At 32.7% G+C, this 18058-nt stretch overlaps 1 protein-coding gene across 1 annotated transcript in view; it reads right to left on the bottom strand.

The window, feature by feature from the left end:
• Nucleotides 1–18058, bottom strand: part of LOC118182553 (uncharacterized) — a 73937-nt gene that overhangs the window by 38464 nt on the left and 17415 nt on the right. The window lies entirely within an intron of this gene.

Below are 18058 nucleotides of genomic sequence, written 5' to 3'. Positions count from 1 at the left end.
TACTTAATCCTGATTTTCAGAGCTGTAATGAGCAAAATAAAGGAAAGCTAAATTTATTAGCAGATGTATTATTTTCTGTTGTGTTAAAGAAATAATGTAATTTTGAATTCATGGTTATTATTCATAACACGAATCATTAAAACTTCTTTTCGAATTAAAAAAATCCTAAGATAATTTAGAATAAAACCAAATTAAAAGATAAATTATCAAAAGCTTTCCACTAAATAGTTTAAACTGCAGTTACACAGAGCTATGTAAAATTAATTTAAAAATTTCATATTAAAATGAAAAATTAAAATGAATTTCAGGAATTATTTTCATAGTCAAAATAAAATTTCCCAGGTAATCTCCCAGAAATGTCACAATTCTCGTTAAATTTATGAAACTGTACTTTGCAACATGAAAACTTAGATAAAAGTTACGTTTTCTTTATCATAATAACAAGATAAGAGAAAACTGTCCAAAAAGAACAGCTTGCATATTTAGCACATCAGTTTGTAAAACTGACTAAAACAGGTGTTAATTAACATGACATTTTTCTTAATAATGCGACTGATAAATTATTCTTCACTAGCTTACATGAACAAAAAGGAGCTTATATTTTTATAAATTTTGGTTCGGGTGAGGATATTTAGAACTGATGGTACATTTTTAATATATAGGTTAACATGAAATTTCTTCTTAATGAATTACCTTAAAATTTAGACTTTCTCTTCTCAGAAAGTTTTAAATGCTCGCAGTTATTAATTTAATATTTCTAAGATTACAGCCATGTGTAAAACATGTTATATGCCAATTTATTGTTCATTTACATTTCATAATGTTTTCATGAGGAAACAAATAGTCAAAATAACTGTGAAGCTCAATTTTTAACAACATATGTTTCTAATAATATCTTTTATTTTAAATACAAAATAAGTGCATTATTTTCATAAACCTTTATAAAATAGAAGTAATAATGGCCGATTAATAACCATAAGTAAAAATTCAGTTTCATACATATTAATGATATTTCTTCCACTGAGCTGTTAAGTAATAATGTAAAATTAGGATATCAAACATTCTATCATTGTATTTTTGCGCGTTTGTTATAACTGAAGTATTTCCATTTTTATATTAGCTCTTTTATTTGTCAGAAACAGCTACTGAAATTTTGAAATATGATGGCATATTAAATTATGCATATTTTTTGCTACATTACATTTCATTTATTTGCTCGAATTATTTGAACTTAATTAACAGCACTTCAATTTGAAAATGACATCAAAAATTGCAAATTTTTGAAGTTAAATATTCCGGTCAATTTTTGTTGTACGGGAGTCAAACTTTTTGATAATTTTGCTTTTTTTAATAACAAGTGTAAAACGTTTCTAAATATTAGCATAGGAACCGAGTGACCCTACTAAAAGTTATATTTCGTTATTTGTCGAAATTTATTTTTAATCTGACATCGCCAAAACATGAATATTTTTCTGATTAATTAATGATTACGACCAACGATTGAGAAAATAACGGCCGGGTAAGGACTCTCAAGACGAATTAAGGGGGTGGGTATATATATATATATATATATATATATATATATAGATAGATAGATAGGTAGATAGATAGCGACAGAGAGAAACATAAAGTAAGAAATTTAGAACCAAATTCACAAAAACATGAAAGTGAAGTTATAAGCAAGTAAAACCGAAAATCCCTTATAAATATGTGAAAAATCTCAACCAACTGTCACCAAAGCAGGAGAATAACTGCAAACTACAGATGTGAAATAGAAAATTTACAAAATATATATAGGAAGAGTAATGCAATTAAAATCTAATTCAAGATTATCAAGAGGAGGTAGATCGTATGCAACTGAGTCCTTCCCAACGAGGAAAACCACTGCATTCCTGTTTATCCAAAATTAATGGTTGAACCATTCTAAATTATTTAATTATAACAGTTCACCTGAAAATTCTGAACCCTTCCTCTAAGCAAAGTATTTCCAAAAAAATGAAATAAAATACACAAAAACAAATCCATATGTCAATTCAGAGTCCAATAAAATAAAAAAAGAAGAACGTTTTACTGAACTTAAAGCTCAAATTAAAATGTAATAGTACAAAATATTGTGGTGTTGTGTGTAACACTATTTAACTATATACTTACAAGAATCAAATCAAATTTACATGTGCCCAATATTTACTGGTTTGAAAAAGAAATATGGCGTACATTGCGTTGTAACCCTAAAATAGAGAATAATAAAATTACTTCACTTACCCACAAACACATATGCATGAGACTTGCGGAGACACATTTCTTTTCTCAATCTCTCTTTATTCAATTATTTAAACATTATCTGGATTAAATATATCAATTTGATAACATAGCACATAAAAACACAAGAAGCTAAGAACATAAGAACGGAAAGACGGCGCCGTTTAGCGAGGATCGAAAGCAAAATTTGCATCTTATATCATTGTTCACTTTTAGTAATGGACATACTTCCACGTTATGTAAACGGCTTGCTTTATATACATTTAGATTATTCGTTTTTTATACAATTCTTCTGGTCAGCACAAGGTAAAGACCACGAGGAGACGAGGCGATGACATTAGCAGACATTAGCAGCCATTTCTTGATGCGAAACACACATTAACAAATTATTTCAAGACGAGTTAAATTTTGGCGTAATTATTTCATAGCTGGATTAATTTTCAACGTAATCTCTCAGGATAATATGTGCAATTCTCATGCTGCTTTGCTCCTTCTTCTCCATCAAAAAAGCCATCATTCCATAAGTGTGAGATCTACAAGGTTCGCAGCCCCGCGTACTCGTGCGAACGGTAGTCAACAAAGAGAGGGAAAAACCTGTTTGACGGGTACTTATATGCACGCGGTAATTCTGCGATTGCGATTAATGTTATTGCGATTAATAGGATAGTGGCCATGCTGATGAACTGCGTGGTGTAAGAAATTTCCATTCTCACAAATATGCACAATAATTAGCAAAGCATTTGATTTAAAAACTTTTAAAATTTTTAGTCAAAAACAAAAAATTCGGCTAGACGGTATGAATACGTATTTTTGGGTGCACAAAACTGAACGCTTCTGTTTCGGCAAAAAGACATTGAAGTTTCAGAAACTTACTTAATTCACTATTCTACTAAGAGTTTCAAATGTAAAGAGAGGGTGGATTCGTTAGGTTTAGTAGTCCTTAAACAAAATTCTACAACTATTGCATGCAAATTAATTAATGGCCTACATCCTTAGCCGGAACATACGAACAATATATTTCAATCACTTTTAAAGCAAAAAATACACAATTTACCAGTATATAAGAATAAAATCCGAGCTCACCGAGCAAGGTAACATAGCACCGAGCAGGGTAACGAGCAGTGAGTATACATATATACCTTTTGTGCGACTGATTGCAACCAAAAAGGAAGATACACAACTACATATTATAACAGTCTCATATATAAAATTTCATCGTTCTGAGGCCACTCGTTTTTTAGGTATACATCCAAACACGTACATACAGACGTAAAAAACTATTTCTTCCAAACACATTTTAAATCCATTTTGGGAAAAGAGTCCTTTAATATGTCCGCACGTACAGGTGACAGGTGAATGCAGGACACAGACACCCGGACGGCTTTATATGACAAATCGGGTGTCGTCCAGTACCCGGACCTATCTAGAACAACATAACCCTCCCGGCATTCCGCGAGGGCTGCATCGGGAGTTTATTAATGGAGAATAAAAAAATGTCTAAATGGATTCGGAAACGGTCAAAATTGATATTTCCGTTGAAATATGATACCCGAAATTTTTCGCTATTGCAATACTTCTTTTATTTCATACAAAGACGTAAAGCGTCCGAAGCGTTTTGAAACAATTCCTGTGAAATATTGTATAGGTTTTGCAAATACGTAATTGAGAGAAATTCCAAGAAATCAGATCAGAAGAAGTAGGTGGATATTAATTCAAAATTTGGTTAAAAATGAATAGCATGAGAAAAAGAAAATCGATGAACAGCCAGCCAACCAATAAACAAAGAGGAAAAAAACAGGCTAATTAACATTCGTAGAAAATAATAAATTAGCGTAAATATATTTTACCAGGTTTCGTGTGTAAAACCAAATTGCACTTGTAACAAAACTTAAGTTATCTTTTAACTTAAGGTACCACAGATGCATAGGAACCGAGAGACCCTACTAAAAGGTAAACTGAATTAAAACTACTAAAGGTAAACTGAACTACTAAATTCAGGTAAACTGAACTGTCAATTCAAAAATAAAGTACTTTTTTTCAATTTAAAATCTCCATTAAAATGTCGCCATGCAATAATTTTTGCCCTTTTGTAATTTTATGAATTATTTTCCGCTTCCTGCAATGGGCTAAGTGACTTTCGCTAAACTGAAGATACCTTGTTTATTTTTGTACTGTGCGTTTATGACGCAACAAAAATCCTCGACCCTAGACACTAAACCGTGGCAACGCGTGTGTATCCGTAAGTGAAAACAAAAACTCTCTTGTCATCTCGCTCATTCTCGTCTCCCCTTTATCCTCGCACCGTCTCATTCATTTATCCTTCGCCGGAGCCGCCACAAATTGGTAGCCGCTGTTTAGGGCCCCGGCGGATCCGCACCCCCTTTCCATCAGGATCCCCTTTGAAAGCGTCAGCTTATAGAGCTCGGGCCTCGTCTTATTAGCCGTCGTGGTTTGGGCCCTTGTTAGCGCAGCATTAGAGCGAGCCTCTGCGTCTGATAATCCCTTTAATCAGCGCTCATCACACTTTGCTCTCGACGCTCCTTTCCCGCCGTCATCTGTTGCTCTCTGTCTGTCTCTCCAAGGGAAACGGAGACCAAAGCTTAGTATTTCCCTTCGAGCATATTCAGTCCTTGGAAGAGCATTGGACGACACCCTAGTAGATAAAGAGTCTGAACTTAGTTGAATTCAAATTAAGGAACTTTAGGCCAAGAATTAATTGTCAGTAGAGGTAACAAAATCGTTAGGAATAAGAGAACATGAATATGCACTTTTTGATAATTTGACAGAGAGTAAATATATTTCATAAAACATCAACGTAGAATACAGCCGCCAAATTTTCAAATAATACGCAGGAAGACCTTATTTAAATGATTAATTAATATTTCCACGCTAAGTGAATTTAAGTTACTCTTAGTAGGCAACAAAATATTATAATTTATTTATCAGTAAGGTTATACCTAATTAACAACTGCTTATCTACAATTCCTGAGCTTATGGAGAATTCTAGTCTTCGAAATTACCTAGAATTCTAAATCCCAAAATCACACATAAAAATAAAACTTAACGAAAATTTATTTCATCTTGTATGTCAAACTAAAACTTAGCAAACTTATCCACCGCACTCAGTAAGATCTTAGAAATACAAAATGTTGAAATAAACATCTCAAATAATCACCTTTAGTATCTAAACCAGGGTTAAGGAACCCGCGTTTTCTAGGTCTAAACATTACTAAATTGCAAAAAGATCATAAAATACAAGAAATCAAGTTCACGAAATAAACTACTTACTGGTACGTTGGCCAAATCTATCTTCCTAATTATACATTCGCTCGCTATTTAAATGCTTAATTTGCAATCTTTTGAAATCTTAGAAAAGAAACAGAAATGGTAGGTGAGAATTAACATAAAAAGGATGATACTTATAAATAAATTTTACAATTAATTTAAACTTGGAAACATGCATCACATGTTAAAGAACAAAACTGCCGGACTTGAAAAAAATCAGCTCTAAATATCTGCTTAATGTTTAAACATTTGATTGTATAATTACGATGTTAACATTTTACATAAAAACAGAAGAAAGTCGTTTGAGTCGTTCAATAATTGACGATCTTTTTGTCAAGGTTTCAGTGATCTTCGAAGCTTCTTTTTTTTTCCCCAATGTCGGGCCCAAGCCGTCCACAGACGTTGGCCACTACTAAAGCCGAAAGCAGGGGTCACTTTATTATGGAGGCACCTAATATGTGGATCAGCGTTGTCTCCTGTGAGAGGGAGAACAAATACACCAATGCCTTCTCCGGGATTCGAATCCGAGCCTTTCGAAACGGCAGTCAATATCACTAACCACTTTCCCGTCTGGGTGACATTTTGAAGCTTTGTTTTTTTTTTTTTTTTGAATAAAGATTAGTATCAACGTAGTATACATATTTCATATGTGACTGCAATGTCCTTCTTAGTCTGTGTCATAGCCTTCCATTTTTTTAGTATTTGAATCACTTTTTAAATTAAAATAACTAGTGAAAAGAGGAGTTTTCCTCCAACTAAAATTTCAGACTTTTAGTAAATATTATTAGTAATAAATTATTCAATAATTATCAGATAGCATTAAGGTCAAACAACGTTTAGAAATTAGTATTAGTAACAAAATTAGTATGACACAATAAACTGGCGTTACAAATAAATATAATTTAACTGCGGCATTTAAATCCTTTAAATCCAGCTCAGTAACAAATAGTACTTTAATCTTTGAAATAAAATACAGCTTAAAACAGAAATCATGAAACACAAGTTTTAAAAAATCAGTAGTTTTTAAATATATGTATAAATATATATAGAATTACATATAGAATTTTTAAAGAATCAAAAAATTAGGTGGGAATTTTGTGATACTATTTTCAAGACTTCTAGAAAGGTTAAGATTTTCAAGGATACTAGAAAGATAAATATATTATCAGCGCGCTGCGTTGATAATATCTAAAATAATAGCGGTATTTTGAAAATGCTTCATTGTATGTTGCATCGTAAAATTTGAAACGTATGTGATCGTTAAGGCTGCATTTAATGACTTGATTAAATAATTTAGAGTTAACTTTTATATCTTGTGTGTATGTCCTCTTATTTGTGTGTAGGAGAACTAAATTACCATTTTGTATGCAAAAATACAGCTAGGTTGGCATTTTATTTTAAGTAATCTTGTCTTCATATACTGAACTGCAGTTTATCCGCAGAGCATACGGTCCCATCTCATTTGCTTTAGAGTTAAAAATAACAAGAATTCTTAATTCTGTTTTTCTGATCTTTGCGTTATTCTTCGATCGGATAAAAATTCTAATCTGCGGAAAGGTTATAATCATTATAAAGACCGCCGTGTTATCATTCTTTTCACTGTACTCTTCTTATTAAAATCAGAGAATGTTTTTGAAACTTAGATAATGCTCAATTTTCCGTTTCAATAAGCAACTTAGTATACATCGTACAAAAATGTAATTTTTTCCTTGTAGGAACATATTTCATGGTATGTGAACGTTACTTCATTGAATAATATTATAAGTTTCTAGATTATGGATGTTCTTAGCATACAGATGAATTTTCAACGTTGGTGTCAAAGTTGAGCATTTAATACTATGACTAATACTATGGAAATCTATTGCTAACACATAAACTGTTACGAAATTTGTTTCAGTTAGTAATGTTTTGAGAATAATTTATACATCTACAGTTAAAATGTGATAAATTGGGGGGGATACTATATATTCAATATTAATAATGTGCACATTTTTAATGCCAATGATCTGAGTATTATTAATAGCAAAAATAAACAGCTTGTAGAAATATATAAAATTATATATATGTATAATATAATTTTATATATAATAATTTTCCTGAAATATTTTTCCTGAAATTGATTTCTGTGTGTCCTTTGAAACGTAATGTAAATGCAAGCAATAAATTAATTTTTTTACGTTTGTATAAAGTAATGAAATCACAGTATCCGTCTCTATGGCCAAGATATTCATTATATAAACATTCTATCTACACTGAAATTTTTTTCATATTTTTACTCCAAATCACATTATTAATTTGATTAATAATGTTCAATGTTTTAAACAGCCTGGGGAAGCTGTTTATATACTAAAAGGTGGAAGATAAGAATTATTTAATTCAGAGATTCGGCGCAATGATGAATATATTTAGATATCTCTTCTGCTAATTGTATAATAATTATATTTTTTTTGAGCTTCAGATTTTCAAGCTCTTGCATTTGGTTATTCTGCATATTGACTTGCTTTTGATATTTAATTCTTATTTCTCATTCGGAATCGCAAATGGCTGCACATCTATTCATTTCTAACCACCAATTATATTTCTAGGTAAATTTAGGTTTATTTGATATTAAGTTTTGCTGTGGATTTTGCCAAAGAATTATTGAACGCATTTTATCATCATTGTATTAAATTAGGAGTTATTAAATAGGAGCTGTATTAAATTAGGAGCTGTTAATAACAACTGATATTGCTAGATGAATCATAAAATTAGAGCTGCTTTATGTATTTCTTTCTGACAATCCAGACTATGAAATTAATTTAAGAAGAGAATAGGTTTGCTGAAAATGACTTGTGCAAAAATTTCCCTTAATTCAACCTAAAATATGTCCAACAAATCTTTTTAATTCAACCTAAGATTAGCGTAATATGAGATTTCAAGCTTTTTAATAAGAAACGATAAAACAAAGTTATTTTGAATTCTAAATATACTTTGTCATTTGACAAGTGCATTTATTCCCAATGCGTAAGTTATGATTGTAAATCTCGTGGGTTTTACTTAAAAACATAATTATAGAACTTTACCACAATTTTCTCCTCATCTCATATTTTTAACGCGTTCTTAAGTTTATATATTCTTCTTCTCTAGAGATGGTTATTCAAAACACTAATCCCTTACTCTCGAAACAAGCACTAATCATAAAGCATTAGATCGAACCATAAACCAGGCATTGATGTATATTATGACCATAACCTGCGTTTATCCATCTAATGAAGTACGCTATCATGTCCTGATTTACATCAGGTGTTCTGACATAACGCAGCATAAAGCCGCCTTATAAAAGATAAACCAGAACGTGTAACAAATCACTGGAACGCCCTCTTTGTTTATGCGTATTATAATATTTATGGTTCATTCTTGGCATCCCCACTGCTGAGGGCTCTGCCGTTATCCCCCACCTTACGAGCTGTCTTCTAAGTTACGTATCGAACTTTATAGTGTTACCCGCAAGTTAGGCCTAACTTTATACCGCTATTTTATGTCTTTACGTTGAATACAGCAACATAGACGTGGCCGTAATCACCTTGAATAAACACGGCAGGAGGGCCCGTGCCCTTAAATATCTGATTTCCCTTCGCACTGCTTCTGAGAAAAGGTAGAGCCCAGTCTAGAAATTCGTGGGTACTAATTTTCATCTGTGAGGATCATAAAGCGGCCACCTCTCCAGAAGCTGGAAATCAGGACACAAATTAGGTTTGGGGTTTGGGTTATGACTTCACGTATCGGCGTGGATACTGATGGTTTATAAATGCGTTCCTAGTAGGGATATGTGTGTATAAATTTAGGTGATTTGGTGGAGTAAAGATTTTGTTTGATGAAGTCGTAATTCTAGTGTTAGGGCGCTTAAGTTATTCATTGAAGAATTCAAATTTTATGTCAGCGATAGGAAAGATGAGTTTTGTGAGAACTATGATTTAATGGAGTTATTATGGGCCCGTAAACACATTGGGAACGCAAAATATCAGTAACCATATAAAGCAAGTATTTATGTGAGTTTTAGTAGTATGCCTGCGACAGATTCATCATTCATAATGACAACAAAAGGGATATAATGTTTATAATCTTACCAAACAAATATTTACTTGAGCAACGCTGTCTTTCTTCTGATCGGTGTAGTTGTTAGTGATGCAGACTGCTCTATCGTTGGACTCGAATTCGAATCCCGGAGAAGGTTTGGATGTTTATAAATGTTTATATTATGTCTATGCGGCATGGGGTAATTAAAATACTAGCGAGCTGAACGTACTCTCGAGTGGTTTGTTGATAGGAACGAAGGGGTATAAGGTCCACCCTTAGAAGCGTCCTCTATCAAAAAAGCGAGAAGCTGTTTTCAAAATGAGCACAGTTATACCACAGTTATATGAGACTGTACCTGTGCGGTAGATGTGAAGTTAAGCTTTAGCATCCACTTCTCTCCGTATCTGTAATTGACTAACGAAATCACATAAGCAAATCTTATCACACAAGTTATACTATCTGCGAATACTATAGTCCGGTAATTAAATTATAGGTGCGAGCAATGGAATGAAACAGCTCTGTATCGTTGATCATCAGATATAGTTCTTACTTACTAACTGTCTAGAGCCTTAGTGCCCCATATCTTATACGGAGAGTTCATACTTGTGATGTTGTTATACTCACTGAATCAGTCCGTAGGAATGTGCTAAAATTGGGCTGCTTGTTTCTTTGTTTTTAATAGGTGCAGCTAGAAACAACCATGCAAAGGAGTATAGCATCTCAAATATCATTTAATCGAATTCCTTCCACAATTTCACATATTCATCATCCTTTTATAATAGCCATGGAAGACTTACATCATTTTTTTTCTAATTTCAGTGTTTGTTTTAGAGATTTTAAGTCACTACACTACTACTCGTACTTTGAAAGCATTTGATATTATGTTAACGTTGGATATTGTGTTAGCATCATTAAATGGTTTCAATCGTTCTTTTAACTTGTGATTGACGTACGGAAAATGAAACCAGAAATATGATATTTATCCCAATTTCCGAAGAAATTTTAAATCTAAAATCATATGATACGTTTCTGTTCACAAGAAGTTTCACACACTGATCTGCCTTTTTGAAAAGCATAAGGCACAGAAACAGAATGCAATGTGCAAACTTTTGCAGTAGAGTCTTCTCATGCACCAACCAGAATGCAACGAAATGCACATTCGTACGGTAGAGTACGTGTGAGCAGTAAACAAGGTGTTACAAATGAACTATTATGAACATTAATTGAAATCAACATTATTGCATAATTTTTGATGCGGTATATTGATATTTTAATTTTGTAGATATTAGTCTTTCTTGAAATATACTTTAATATAAATAACTGTAAGAATATTGAGGGTTCTTAATACACGCAGTTGTTCTATGTATGAGTTTTTAATGTTAATTATTTTTAATGTAATCTTTTGCGTTATATGAATTGCAGGTGAATTTCTGAAACTTTCATTTGTTACTTGTTATTGAAGTATAAAAAATCTGATGTATACACCACATGACTTCCTTGTACGGAATATTACATTATACGCATTTTTTCTTGCATTTTGCTTAAACTTATTGGATTTAATTATATCTACTTCTCCGACAGCGCATAAACCACAATAGAATAAGTGCATTCTTTAAAATTCACTCTATTTGTTTACCATAGCGACACTCTGGCGCTAGGTTCACTTAACAGTATTATATTTCGTTCATATTATAACTCACAATGCACAAATTTGGATCATTTAAAGAATTATCTAATCGTTGCCACATGTTCTATTCAAATACTATAATAAAGCTAGAACGAAGTATAAAAGAAATTAAGCAAGCAAAACAAAAAAGAAACTGTTTTTCACAGACGATTGAGTATTTCTCATTCAATTAATTCAGTTCTCACTTCGTGACAAGGCAAAAATACATAAAAACTCAAAATATCTCTACTAAAAATACTAATTATTAAAAATTAAATTATTAAAAATTAAGTAAAACTTAAACACTTATTTCCTCGAAAAAATTCCAGAAAGAATTAAGCATGATTTAAATCGCAATAATAAATGAAGGCGTTTATCCTTGTTGTTGCGAAGCTACGTTTCTCTAGATTGGCAACAAATTCACTACTCAGCTTTTTCAAATGTAAACAAGCAATGGCCGCCATCAAAATAGGCTTAGCGGCACTTAAACAACTTTTAAGTTGTTGATAATTCTAAAAATATTGCATACAGATTTCCTAAAGGCATAAAACCTTAACCAAAAGATAAAAACAACATAATTCAGTCATTTTTAAAGAAAAAAATGTACAATTTACAAACATATAACAGTAAAGAAACTGAAATCACTGAGCTGGGTAACAGAGTGGATATATTTATAAATATATTTATATACGTTTGGCGCGGCCGATTGAAACCAAAATACGAGATGCACATGTACATGTTATAGTAGTCCTATATGCAAAATTTCAAAGTTCTGAGGCAACTCGTTTTTAAGTTATGCGAGATACGTACGTACGTACGTTCGTACGCACGTACGTACATACGTTCGTACAGACGCCACGAAAAATTCTCTTCAGAATTCCTTTTAAAGCAGTTTTTTTGGAGGAAAAGAGTCTTTTATTCTGTCTTTACGTACAGATATCACGCAAAAACATCGTTAAATTGCATTCGAAAGTTGTCAAAGTGGATATTTTCGTTGAAATATGCTGCCTTAAGCTTTTCGAGATTACAATACTTCCTTTTTACTTTGTACAAGGAAGTAAAAAAGGGAAACTTGCTGATAATATTGATATATTATTACATCGTTTAATCTTTTAATTATGTGTCGAGCTACTGGAATTTCATTAGATATTGCAAAAAAAGAGTTTCATTTCCCGAAGTTTTCTCTTTCTCTCTCCTCCAATGCATATGTAAAGATAAAAAAATGCAAAATAATTATAACTTTAATTGCCAAGAGCCCCTTAAGTCCTCATTTTAATTTGGATATTTCCCTTCTGTTTTAAACATAATCATTGCTTATAACAACGTATTTCGGACTGCGTCATTTCTAGATTAATCCCTATTATATGATTTTTGAGGCCCGGTGGCGTAATAGTTAGCGCATCGCGGAGCTGCACTACAGGTCCGAGGTTCGATTCCTGGGCTGGCCAAGGTTAACTCAGCCTTTCAACCCTTGAGTGAATCGTTAAAATGAGTACTGAGTTCGCTTGGGGACTAAACACCGGGGCGAAAAGCTGACTACTCGTCCAGCGCATATGCATTCCAGGGCCCAAGCAGCCCGGGCCCGGGGGATTGCAGGCCACAAGGACCACTAGGGCTGTTGCGCCACTGCGTTTAGTAGTTTATGTGACATTTACATGAATCTGGTGATGTAAATGGGGCTAAAACTCAGACAGCCAATAATAATTTTATATCATTACTAATTATTCTATCAAATGCATTGAAACTGAAACCGTTCTCTTAAACTAAGCCTCCATACTGAATAACTACGCACTTTCCTTCCTTTCTTCGGCTTATCTAAACAGATGCTGCCCTGCTGTCATCCTATTGCAACCATATCAGAAATGTAAATGTTCTGGAGCAGGTAAGATTAATGTGCCGAATTATATGAATTTTAACTATTTAAATTTTAACTGTTAAATTTAATTTTAACTATTTAAATTTTAACTCTGTAAAAATATTTTGAGAAAAGTGCACATTTTTGTTCTCAAGAAAATTTTAAGTTTCAGTTACAATGTCGACAAATCAGGAACCCGTTAATCTTAACGATTCACTGAACGTGAATCAAGATACAATAGATTTAAATATTATTCCATTTGAAGATATATATATATAATGCTTATGAATGGATTTAATTCATGTTTCTGATTTCAAAATTAAAACGATTTTTAAATTCTCATTTAAAAATTACATCGTAACTTATATTTCTTAGCAGTTTTACTTTTCATTTTACTATACCTCCGCATTTAATTATTCTTTGATTCCTGGGATTAAATACTTTTTACTCTGTTAGCTTTTTAACAGATTACCAAGATTGTTCGATCATTTCTCTTACAGTGTTGTGCACGTTTAATTATCTAATAAACTTGCACAATTCTACGAATTCTTAAATATCGTTTATGTACACTCACTTCCAAAGGTTAAGCACGAAGGTGTAAACTGCAAAAATATCAACAAATACTGCTTTAATTGACACAAAATTCGGCAGGAAAGTTGTAGAGTTCCTCACTTTGGAAATCTAAGTCAATGTTGGAAGTGAAAAATCAAAGGACTGATAAGCGAATAGTCGCTTGAGTTCGGTGGCAAGAAACAACAAGATAGAAGGGTAACTAACCCTTATTAATTATTTCAATAAGATTTAACAAAACTCCGCCTGGAAGTGTACAAGCAAAGCCCGCACTTGGACTTGAACTTAAAAGACTAAGAATTAAACTAAAACTAAGATTAACTAAAGAGGTATAGCCGAAGCTATCAAGGTTCAAATCGAGTTGGCCCCTTAACTGATTTGACCACGAAGCTTAGCAAGGGCGTGAGTACGGCCGAGCGTAATAACAGCTTTGAGAGAGAGAATGGCCAAAAAGGCAGACGCACGTAAATCAGACACTCTGATTCTCTCTGACTCAGTAAGTAACTTCGTGGTTTAAATACCACTCCTCCTCATTAAATATTCAGCAAGATTCCAAACTACGTTCTGGCCGGAAGTAGTAAGTTGAAGTTAAGAATTTGACAGGAAAGGAACTTTAACTTAAAATTTAACTGTTAATAAAATTAACATAATCCTTACAAAGTAACATATATATTTATGCATAAAACAGAATCAATAATTATATACAGAAATGTTCTGGAGCATGTAAGATTAATGTGCCGAATTATATATAGTCGCAAATATTTAATTACATTAAAAGGTATAGTTAAAATCTGTTAGGACAGCATTTTATTACATTTACCTGACTTCCAAGTTTATTCTTCATCATGGATCTACTATGTATACTATAATTTTTGTAAGTTATTAGATAATGACATACTGGAGACTTTAACATAATTATGTATAAAGTGAAAATAAACAGCATAAAATGAAAAAAAGGACATTACTAGGGTATGTGATACCCCCTGATCTGTATACAAAGTTTACACCTTGTGACCATGCTTTCAGTTAGGTGGTCAACCACCGCAGAATTAAGCAATAGCCATTCTTCTTGTAGAGCAGTTTCCAGCTCAATAAGAGTGGATAGAGGTAGGAAATGTGAAAATACAGCAGAGCCAAGAGCGTCGTAAAGATTTTCAATGGGATTAAGGTCGGGCGAATATGCTGACCACGCCATACGCGCAATTCCTTCACTGTCCACGTAGTCATCGACGATGTCAGCTCTATGGGGACGTACGTTATCGTCTATTAAAACAAAAGTAGGGCCAACTGCTGCAGCATACAATCTCACAATGCGTTCTAGGACTTCATCTCCATACTGGACAGCCGTCAAAGAATCCCGTTTAAAAATGTGCAGGTCGGTAATTTTATTGCATCTGTAAGCCTTACCTACCTTCTTAATGTCGAAGACTTATCGAATAATTTTAATAAAATGTTTCTGGTTCAGTTTTATGTAGATAGAAACAAGGATTCAACATTAGTTAGATATTTGCCGACACCTAAACGTAAACTCATATATGCACTGAATACAACCATGGAAGAGCTGGCTATAAGAGCTAGACTATGAAAAATCTTTCTTATTAGAAACCTAAATACAAGTATTTAAATACTTTATTTACATATGCTAGTTGTACCCGTAGGTTTCTAATAAGAAAGATTTTTCATAGTCTAGCTCTTTCATAGTCTAGCTCTTGCAATAATTTTCAAACTAAACAACATCAGTAAATAAAAATTGTGTTAATCTTACAAAATTAGTTGAGATTTAACAAGGTTGTAGTACATCTGATACTTGAACTTCATCCTACAACCCTAATAGACACATAGCATGTTACTGTTATGTCTGAAATAACACGACATAAACCTGCGAAGATTTAAATAACCTTTTTTTATTAAATTGAACTTTTAATATAAAGAACACAACTTGTGCTACAGATAAACCACTGCTTGTGATGATGTAAAATAAGCAATAACAAACAAATTTAAACATTTATAATGTAGTTTAAGACTACAAAGTCAAATATTAAGCTACAAGCTGACTCAGATAATTTACTGGCACTTAAGGTTAAAGTATCGGTTGCGATAAAATGCAAAGCTGAGATAGTTGCATTTAGACACAGCTGGAAGAATATAGTACGGCAGCACGAGTCTCAGAAAACTCCTAAAGGCTAAAGCCTAAGGATTTAATAAGCCTAAAGCATTCACTAATTGAATCTGCTGTTAGACGACGTCATAACATCAAATATCGTTCTGTAGAAAAATTGTATGGTGTACTATCATTCTGAACAACATACTTCGTGCTGCAGTGTGAATGCTATTAAATCATCTTTCTACCATTTAGCGCGATGCTGCATTTTTAAGAATATGGAATTAAGCAAAGAGGCTAGAGTTTCTTCCGTCAGAAACAAATCCCTACTTTGGTAAAAAAAAAAAAAAAAAAAAAAAAAAAGAAGGAGAAAAGGGAACAAAGAAAAATTTCTCACCATTTGGGGGGGCATTGCTGTTTGTTATCTTTTATGAAGATATTTGTCCTGCTTCTAAACCTTTAGAGAGTTCAAGTTATCGAAATCTATGCCAAGACCTTTGATATTGAGACAAAGCATTTGAGCTCAAACAGCAATATAACTTGAATCTGAACATAATTTTACAAGAGAAAAATTTAACTCTACATTTTCGCTTAGAACTAGATACTTTCGAATTACAAAATAATATTAACTTTATAACTGCTTTTGTAAATTTAGTACTTTTTTTAAAATTGCAACGAATATATGTTTGATACGTACTCTCAAATTCATATTCTGTGTTTAGTTTTCAAGACGATCGTTTATATTCCCCAAAAATACTGAATTTTAAAAATTTATTATTCTGTATTATTAGATAATTTTAAAGCCAGAAGTCTCTTTTAATTAAAGATCATTGTGATTACTATATTTGCATCACTAAGTATAAACCACTCTATCATGCTATGTGTCATGAAATTGTAAAAAATATGAATATTAATAAGATTCCTAACTCCAATAATTTGTCTTAAATTATAAAAGTAGCGAAAAGATCATGTGAATTTCGTTTATGGAATTCTTTTGTTATTATATTGAAGCTACTCATGTGCGGCACATATATAAGCAGTTAGAAGGACCCCTATCAAGTACCTGAAGGTACACTTGTTTAAATATTTAACTTTAGTTCATAATTACATTTATTACACATAATGAAACTTTCTGTTTTATATTGCAAAATCTCTCATAATTGAACAAAGTATCTTATAATATTAAAATATTTCGATAACATTTAGAGATTAAAATTATAATACTGTACATTGACTCATATATATATTCTTTCAAGAGCCAATATTTCCTTCCAGGCTTCCTATGAACTATAGTATAACAGTACTCAACATACTAGAACCATGCAATAAAATGGCATTGACTGACATCGTTAAACGAAAGGGATAAGGGCCGTTGAACAAGATCCTTAGGAGAACTTTTACATGGTTATACAGACGGTTCATCTGATGAGACAATCACTAATGGAGGTTCTGGAACATTTCTGACTACCCCAGGCGATATTCCTTATCAACACGAAATTGACGCTAGAACAATAGTACCTAATTTCACTTGCGAGCTTCTGGCAATATCGAAGACATTTGATATGCATATATCCTTCCCCATTTCTAAGCAAGCAAAAGGACTCGTTGTCTACTGTGACTAAAAGGCACTGCTACTTGAACTACACTTAATCCTGGATGAACGCTTGCTGATCACCAGCGGGATCCGCTTTCGCCTAAACGAGGTCCAAAAGTTTGATAAAGTCTGCATTCTTCAATGATAGTCGACGCATGTGATCATTACAGGTAACGAGAACGCAGAAAAAACTGGCAGAAGGGGCTCGAAGTCTCAATCTCAGCAATAAAAATAACTTAAATGGTATCCTCTCGGAAGTAAATACCTTGACCAAGTACATAATGAAGGAACGTTTAATTCCAGTAAAGGACCAGTTCCATAACATCAATGGAAATCGACTTATAACTGAAACCACAGTTAGGTTACAACTGAACATTATAGAGGATTGGAAATTAACAGAGAGGGTAGGGAAATATCTCGAAACTGCAGTAACTGTCTGGACACATAATTGAAAATTAGATATATTTTTGAATGTCCGCCCATCCTTGCCGGGTAAAAATTACGATCTTGTTTACGAAACCGAAGATATTCCAGGTTGTCACGTTTGTGATCTTCACCCATGGTACTATTCGAATAGGCTTCATCATAGACATGATAACTACAACAACAATTATATATTAATCTATTTGATCAGTCATTATTTCAGTTTATTTACATTTTAGCTTACCCAGT

Source organism: Stegodyphus dumicola, chromosome 3, assembly GCF_044657685.1.
Source record: "Stegodyphus dumicola isolate Sdum_Otavi_A_Nest chromosome 3, ASM4465768v1".
In the NCBI taxonomy this organism is placed as follows: domain Eukaryota; kingdom Metazoa; phylum Arthropoda; class Arachnida; order Araneae; family Eresidae; genus Stegodyphus; species Stegodyphus dumicola.
Note: the sequence above shows the minus strand (reverse complement) of the source record. Positions and strands in the feature narration are given on the sequence as shown.